The sequence below is a fragment of the Dendrobium catenatum genome, unplaced genomic scaffold (assembly GCF_001605985.2).
Source record: "Dendrobium catenatum unplaced genomic scaffold, ASM160598v2 fragScaff_scaffold_128, whole genome shotgun sequence".
Taxonomy (NCBI): Eukaryota; Viridiplantae; Streptophyta; class Magnoliopsida; order Asparagales; family Orchidaceae; genus Dendrobium; species Dendrobium catenatum.
The window spans coordinates 601871-609833 of record NW_021318590.1 but is presented as its reverse complement, the minus strand read 5'-3'; positions in this window follow the sequence as shown (position 1 = coordinate 609833).

The window sequence follows — 7963 nt, the reverse complement described above, 5'->3', positions numbered from 1 at the left end:
CACAAATTAACTTATAGAAAATAAAAATAGTAAAAAGTAAAGACAGAAAGAACATAAAAATTTATAGTGGTTTGATCCAACAAGATTTACGTCCACTCCCCAAAGAATCCCTCTTCAGATATTATACTATTGCAAAGTTACTCTCCTTTTGCTCTCACAACAAGGCAGAGAAGCCCTTATAATTAACCTCTATTTCACTAATCATCAGTGCGGTAGAGTACCATCATCCTTTTTCAACCTCCTAGCTAGTGATGGCAGAGAATCAATGTCCTTTCATTTCCTCCAAATGTCGATAGAGTACTATCATCCTTTCACACCCTCTTAGTGTTAACACAGTGCCATCATTCTTTCACACCCTCCTGGTGTTGGCAGAGTACTAGCGCTCCTTTGAAAATCTTCTTCCAAGAGTTCAAGAAAGTATGGAAGAACTCTAAAGAAAAAGCAAGAGATACTCACCATTGGGCAACCTTGTGAATCCCATCATAATTCCCTCTTAAGAAATCTCTCACTCTCCAATCACAAGAAACTCTCCCAAACACTCTCCAAGTGCACTCTTAAAAGGAATTCATAGTAGGAGTTTTTGGACAGTCAATTTTAAGAACTCTTATACATGAATGATATGAAAAATCATCCAGAAAACTAATAATTTTAATTTTTTTCATCTTTGATCATAAAATACGATCACGCATTGTACATATGATCAGTTCAAAAATTGCTCTTACGATCCTGTAGGAACCGATTTTATACTCTAGCAGTCATATGATGAACTTCCATCGTATAGTATGATCAGTTTAAAATTGAACCAATTCGTTTGGTATGATTCTATACAAAAACATTTTGAAGTCTTGATGGCATACTGTATGAACCCAATATTATACAATATGATCAGTTTAAACCAAATTATGCTTCACTTGGTACAAAAATGGACAAGTCAATTTTGTCCCTAGACTTCATTTGTACGAACTCAAGTTCGTATTGTTCAAAAAATTTACCTGTTTGTATGGACAAACTTGTTCACACCCATTTCATACTCTGCATGTCGTTTGTACAAAACTATGATCGTATAGTACAATTCGTTCAAAAAATTTTGATTTTGTTTGGGATATAAGTGGTATGTAGCCATTTCATACTCTATACGTCATATATATGAATGTAACTTCGTACATTACGAACATGACATAGAAAATTGTTCCTGGCATGATTCTATCAACTCCGTTCTAGAGGAACACCAAGGTCAAATTGTCATGTATAATCGATGATCGTACAATACGATTAGTTTTAAAAATATAAGTTTATACACTCCCCAATGTGTGTAAACACAGTTATCAAATTACAATCATACTCTCTCATACTAAAAAGAATATAAAAAGTATAGGCTTCAATTATAATAAATCCTAATATAATCTGTATTTAAGTCTTCAGCAGTCTAGAGTATGATTACCTTGAAATCTCAATACACACAAACAACACAATCAATATTTTTAATATATGTTAGGAGAAACAGTAATCAACACCATAAGATTTTGAAATCATCAAAAAACACACATGATATAAAAACATAATTATGTAAACTAAGTTGCAATAAAAAATACTAGAATTAGACATTTTGTAGTATACTAGAAATTTCGTTATGGGAAGTTTGCCATTATTAAAAATACATTTCCTTTCTCTGCCCACTTTCCTTCTCTTCTTCCTCTTCTTTCTTCTCTGGCAAACCTAAAGCATGGGGACGAGGGAAATTAATTTAGAATTTTATGAATAAAACTTGATTTAGTGGTCAGCATCGTTGTGCTTTGGCATGTAGTGTCGCAATACTTAAACAAAATATTCATGATTCCCTTTACATTCCTAGATATAGAGTAAACACTCCCCTCTAGCATTGCAATACTCCCTCAACTACCACTCCAAGATAAAGAGGACAGCGCCATAATGTCCCCACCATTCTATATCATAGACAAAGAGGGAATCGCCAATGTGCTCTAAAGCACAGCTCCACAACACTCCCAGAAGAAATTTTCCTCTTTGAATTTATACTTTTATATTTCAATTCTAGGATTCCTAATCCCAAATTTGAAATATATGGAGGTGCAAGAAATTATCTTATTAGGTTTTATATCCACATTTATTACATCTAAGACCAATAAACAACCAACCAAAACTTAAAACTATTGTAGATACTTCAATATAGCTATCACCCAGCTAGGAAAAAATTGGACTTATGCTTATTCCCTACATCTCGACATCCTCTTAAACTCTATTAAACTCTGTTGACAACTCCATATCATAAGTTAACATCTTATGCTATCATTCTACTACCATTTAGCCATTTATCCTAAACAAAAGGCCCTCCCTAAAGTGAAATTCAAAATTCGCCGAAATTATACTGGTCTTGACATTCCTACAAATATACCCTTATAAACATTCTCATCATTCCATCATAAACTCTACAACACCTCTTTAAATATTAAACTAAGGATCAATAATATTCTCTATTCATTAATCTCACTAAAAGGCGATCGACCACCATCACTTAGATTTGAAGAAAATTCATTCAACTTTTAAATTTAATTTTAAAAGGTTTTCAAAACCATTCCAAACTATTTTTTTCTATAAATTGAAATAAAATAATTACTATATATGAGAAAATTGACTTTATATGTATGCACTGTTTGAAATTGAAGAAATTTGCTCGTTATTTTATTTTTCAGAGAAATATATTTGAAAGCTTGTTTCATATTAAATTACCCCTATTTTACATAAGATGATGCCTATTGAATTTGTTCTTGAGCAAATTTGGTTTGAATTGGTTCATATTCGAACTTTCTTTAATGCATGCTATCTTGCAATGCCATCATCTCGAATTGATCCTATGATTGCCTTCTCCATTGAGCTCCCAACCTGAAGTCTTCATTTCTCACATGATGTTGTTCTATTGATGAGCTACCTCCCATTAAAAACTTGTACCTTTTATGACTCAGTCCTTTAAGCCAGTTTTAACGGTCCCGCCCGTAAGGCTCCAGTGAAACCCAACTTCTTTAGTCCTATTTGCAAGCCCCCAATCATCTCCCCTCTTGAAATTCTACGATGCATCCACAATTACTATATAAATATAAATTTTTTATGAAATAATATAGTCGTTCTAGTAAACATTCTTGTTCTCATAAAAAATAACTATTGAGAATGTAGTCGCAATTCAATTTCCTTAGATTCCAAATGAGCCAAAACCTTGAACATGAAAATAATAATAAATCCAATAACAAATCCAAAAATTTAAAGCGTGCAATCTTGATAAGAGATCAGTTAAAATATAGTATTTAATTTGGAGGATTTAGAATAAGTATTTCAATTAATCACCTCTCATCTAATTAAAATCAATCAAAATCAAAATGGTGAACACAAAACTTATACATAATCAAGGTATGAATCTGCAAAATAAAATATATTGTGATTATGATAAAAATTGAAGCAAATAATCGCGAATTATTGACAAAGATTAAAGATATTTGGGCTTCTTGAATTGAACAATTCATTGAGTTAGAACAACATAAATGATAATAGAATGGAATAAGCCATTAGAACAAAAAAAACTAATTACAGTAATTGATAAGGGAGATATTTTTGAACTATTAAGAAATATTTTCTTGTAAATTATAAATGAATGTGAAATCAACTTTTACAATGAACATGATGGTTCTAGAAAATTGAGCTTTGAATTCAAAAAAGTAGAAACCATATGATTTTACTAATATATGAGAGATATATGGCTAAATTATTAAAAAAAATCAAATAAAAATAAGGAAAAAGTTATGATTACCTAATAAATGAAAAAGTTATTCATAAAATATTAAGAAATAATTATTTTTGAGTTACAAAGGAATTGAATTGGAATCAACAAATGCAATGAACATGAAAGTTATAGAAAATAGAGCTATCAATTTAAAATAGTACAAATTATATGATTCTAATTAGAAACAAGGGAACCATCTCAGCTCATCTTGATCTGCAGGTTGGAAGCTTTGGTTATCAACTAAGAGGTACTGAATTCAAAGCCTGCGTATGTGATGTGTATATGAATTTGCCTCAATGGATATATATATATATATATATAGAGAGAGAGAGAGAGAGAGAGAGAGAGAGAGAGAGATGTGGGATAAATGCTCAAATTATAAAAATTGTCCCTTGCTGGATATAGTCCGCATTTGATTCTTATGAAATTGATGTTATGAGTGAACTTTTGAGAATGGTGCACTAATTGCCCCCCAGTTGAGAATCACATTCCCACAGACGACGCCAAAATATTGTGAGTATTCAGGTGGAAGAGAAAATAAAGTTTAACGTCTTAGTGTTGTACAAAAATCTGACACGCAATTAGATAAGAGAGAGGGTGCTTCATTCACTAGAGACACCAAGTTTTTTATGTGAAAAACCCCTGAAAAAAGGGGAAAAATCATGGTCTGGCCCAGTATAAATGAATCCACTAGTATTGTAGTTGATTACAAATGAGGTCCTTCCTCAGGGGAAGGCCTTAGCTTGATGTACATATTATAGAATACATTATATATTGAGAATACAAAGCATCAATGTTGTTGCGCTAGTTTGGTCTGAAGGACTGTAGTCAGTGTGTGACGTAATCGAAAGGATCATAGTTGGCGGGCGATGGAGGTCGGAAGGACTATAGTCGGTGGGCGATGTAAGTCAGAAGGACTGTAGTTGGCGAGCGACGTAAGTTTGAAAGACCGTAGTTGGTGGACGACAGAGGTCGAAAGGATTGTAGTTGGCGGGCGACGTAAGTCTGAAGGACTATAGTCGGCAGGCGATGAAAGTCTGATCTACAGTCTGAAGGAAGGATCTCATTTGTCTTTAACTTTATATAGTCCCTTGCTGGACTTTTACTCCTTGGGCAAGGTCTTAACTCGATCTCAAAAAAGTAGTAACGGTCTTAAGATAGACCCTTCTTTACCTTTGATTTGGGATACACGTGGCGTTCCTCCCCTCCCACTCAAAACAAAATCAATCCGAGAGGGATTTGATTCGACCTCTTCCACACAGGTTAATGTCGTCGAGCAAAGGCTCTGACATACAACCTCAGATAGGTCTCACGACCTTTGTGGATTCTCTCGACCTCTTCCACACAGGTTAACATCATTGAGCAAAGGCTCTGGCATACAACCTTGGATAGGTCTCACATCTTTGGTAGATTCTCTCGACCTCTTCTACTAGTAAAGGCTCTGACATACAACCTCGGATAGGTCTCACATTCATGGTGGATTCTCTCGAACTCTTCCACACAGGTTAACGTCATTGAGCAAAGGCTCCAACATACAGCCTCAGATAGGTCTCACATCCTTGGTGGATTCTCTCGACCTCTTTCATACAGGTTAACGTCATCGAGCAAAAGCTCCGACATATAACCTTGGATAGGTCCTATATCCTTGGTGGATTCTCTTGACCTCTTCCACACAGGTTAACATCATCGAGCAAAGGCTCCTACATACAACCTCGGATGGATCCTACATCCTTGATGGATTCTCTTGACTTCTACAAGTTAAAGTCATCGAGCAAAGGCTCCGTCATACAACCTCGAATAGGTCTTACATCCTTGGTGGATTCTCTTAACCTCTTCCACAGAGGTTAACATCATCAAGCAAAGGCTCTGACATACAACCTCGAATAGGTCCTATATCCTTGGTGGATTCTATCGACCTCTTCCATAAAGGTTAACATCGTCGAGTAAAGGCTCTGACATATAACCTCGGATAGGTCTAACATCCTTAGTGGATTCTTGTAACCTCTTCTTATAATGCAACCTTTTATATAGAGGTCAACATCATCAAGAAATATTCTAAGTGAATATTCTCTCTAAAGAAGATCTCATGAAAGCAAGTGATTGATAAAATCATCACTCATATAAAGACCTTAATAGTCTGATAGTACCTCCAAAAATATGGGGGATAATATATCAAAATATGTCTCAAAGATGCAATAACTTCTCTTCCTCAAACGGATAAATTCTTAACTTCATATACAATATCATTGGAGTTACATTGTAAATTATACATCAAGTTCAATCGTATATTTATTCTCAAGCTGAAATTAAAAGTACATCTGAATCATGTATACAAGTCATCAAATAACTTTTTCTTCGAAGGAAGATTATAATTTGATCTTCATCAAACCTCAACTCAGTTGACACTGTAAGTGTGTCGTCGGACTATTAACATAGTACACTCATTTGGCTCCTTGAATCAGGGATAGTTGATGTCGACAAATTTTCGTATGGATGCATATTATCTTTGAAAAATGCCACTGGACTCCCGCCATCATCGGTCCTTCATTTGATATATGCAAACGATCCTTTACTTCTATCATCCATCATCGGCTTCTCGTTCGACTGCTACTAACAGCGCATCATCGAACTCTCTCCTTCAGCTCTATGCTCAGTCGTTGATTGTTAATGGGCTTTAACTCGATCGTCCATCACCGATAAACTTCCACTCGAGCAGCATCAAAATTCTCCCCGCCTACTGGCTCTCTTCCCGAGTACTATTACCGCACCTTAGCATGTAAGTAATAATTGATCTTCTTATGTCAAGGGTTGTCTATTAAGAAGATAGCCTCTCATCGTGACTCCTTCGACACAAAAGAGGGGCACTGAAGCTTGATATGGGAATATCACTTATCTACGATAGTGGAATGCCTCCAATGTAAGAAGAATAATACAAGAGAAGAACAAGGAGAAATAATTCTAACTTCTACATATAGAGAGGGGCCCTAAATTTTAGTAGAGGATGCCACCTACAACAAACAGGGGAATGCCTCAACTGTTAGAAAATTAGAATGAGGAAGGAGAAAGAAAAGAAACGGCTGCAAAATGTCTAACTTCTGCACAAGTGGAGGGGCGTCAATTTTAATAGGGAAAGTTACCTACAAAAAACAACGGATTGCCTCAACTGTAAGAAGTTAGCCATAGGAGAAGACAGTGGAAGGAGAAAAAATTTCCTTCTTCACTAAAGAGGAGCGCTATATTTAAGTAGGGAAAGTCACCTACGAAAAATAGCGGAAGACCTCTAAAGTAACAAGAAAAATGGGTGAAAAAGAATAAAAAAGAAGAGAAATTTCTAACTTCTGTACAAGAGGATTGGTGCCAAATTAAGTAGGGAAAGTCACCTACTAAAAAGCAGCAGAAAGCCTCAATGGTCAGAAAACAAGAAGGAGAAGAGGAGAAGGTGCAGGTTTCCTCTTGGCCCTAAGGGGCTATTTATAGCATTGTTTTGGGAAGAAAAGAATATTCCAGAACAAAATGGAATTTTCCAATTTTTTTAAAATTTTCTTAATTTATATTCGGAATTTTATAGAATTTTTTGGGATTTTTTGGGAATTTCTTGGATAAAACAAATGCATGTTAGCCCCATATTATAAAAAAATATAATAGAATCTCAAACTGCGAGGCTAACTGCCACAGAACTGCACTGTCACGCGCAGTCGCGTTGATTCCCACGTCGCACGGGCACTGCCGACGGCGGCTAGCGGCGGCCGGCTGGTTTGGCCACCTACACTTGTCTCGGCCCAATTTTCAGCCCAAACAATCCAAATTTAATGTTTTTTGGGTCCCCTGACACATTTTTTGATATTTCAAACTCAATTTTGATAATTTCAAAGCTCAACGATGCCTCTATGATCAAGTTTGAGAAAGTTTTTAATTTTTGGAGCGCAATTTATTTTGATTCGGCCAATGCAAATTATCAACGCATATATTTTTGGACTCATGGAGCTTTGATGTCCAAAAATAGGGGTGTTGCAAATCTATTTTCATGACTTATATTTTGATGATTCACAAATACTATTGATTTTCTTGGACTACTTGTTTCTTCTAACTTTTTAGAAATCGAAGATCGGACGAACAGACGAAGCCAGTTCAGGATTGCGTAGGTCTAGGGTTGTGTTAGTCTGTACTTTGTTTTTC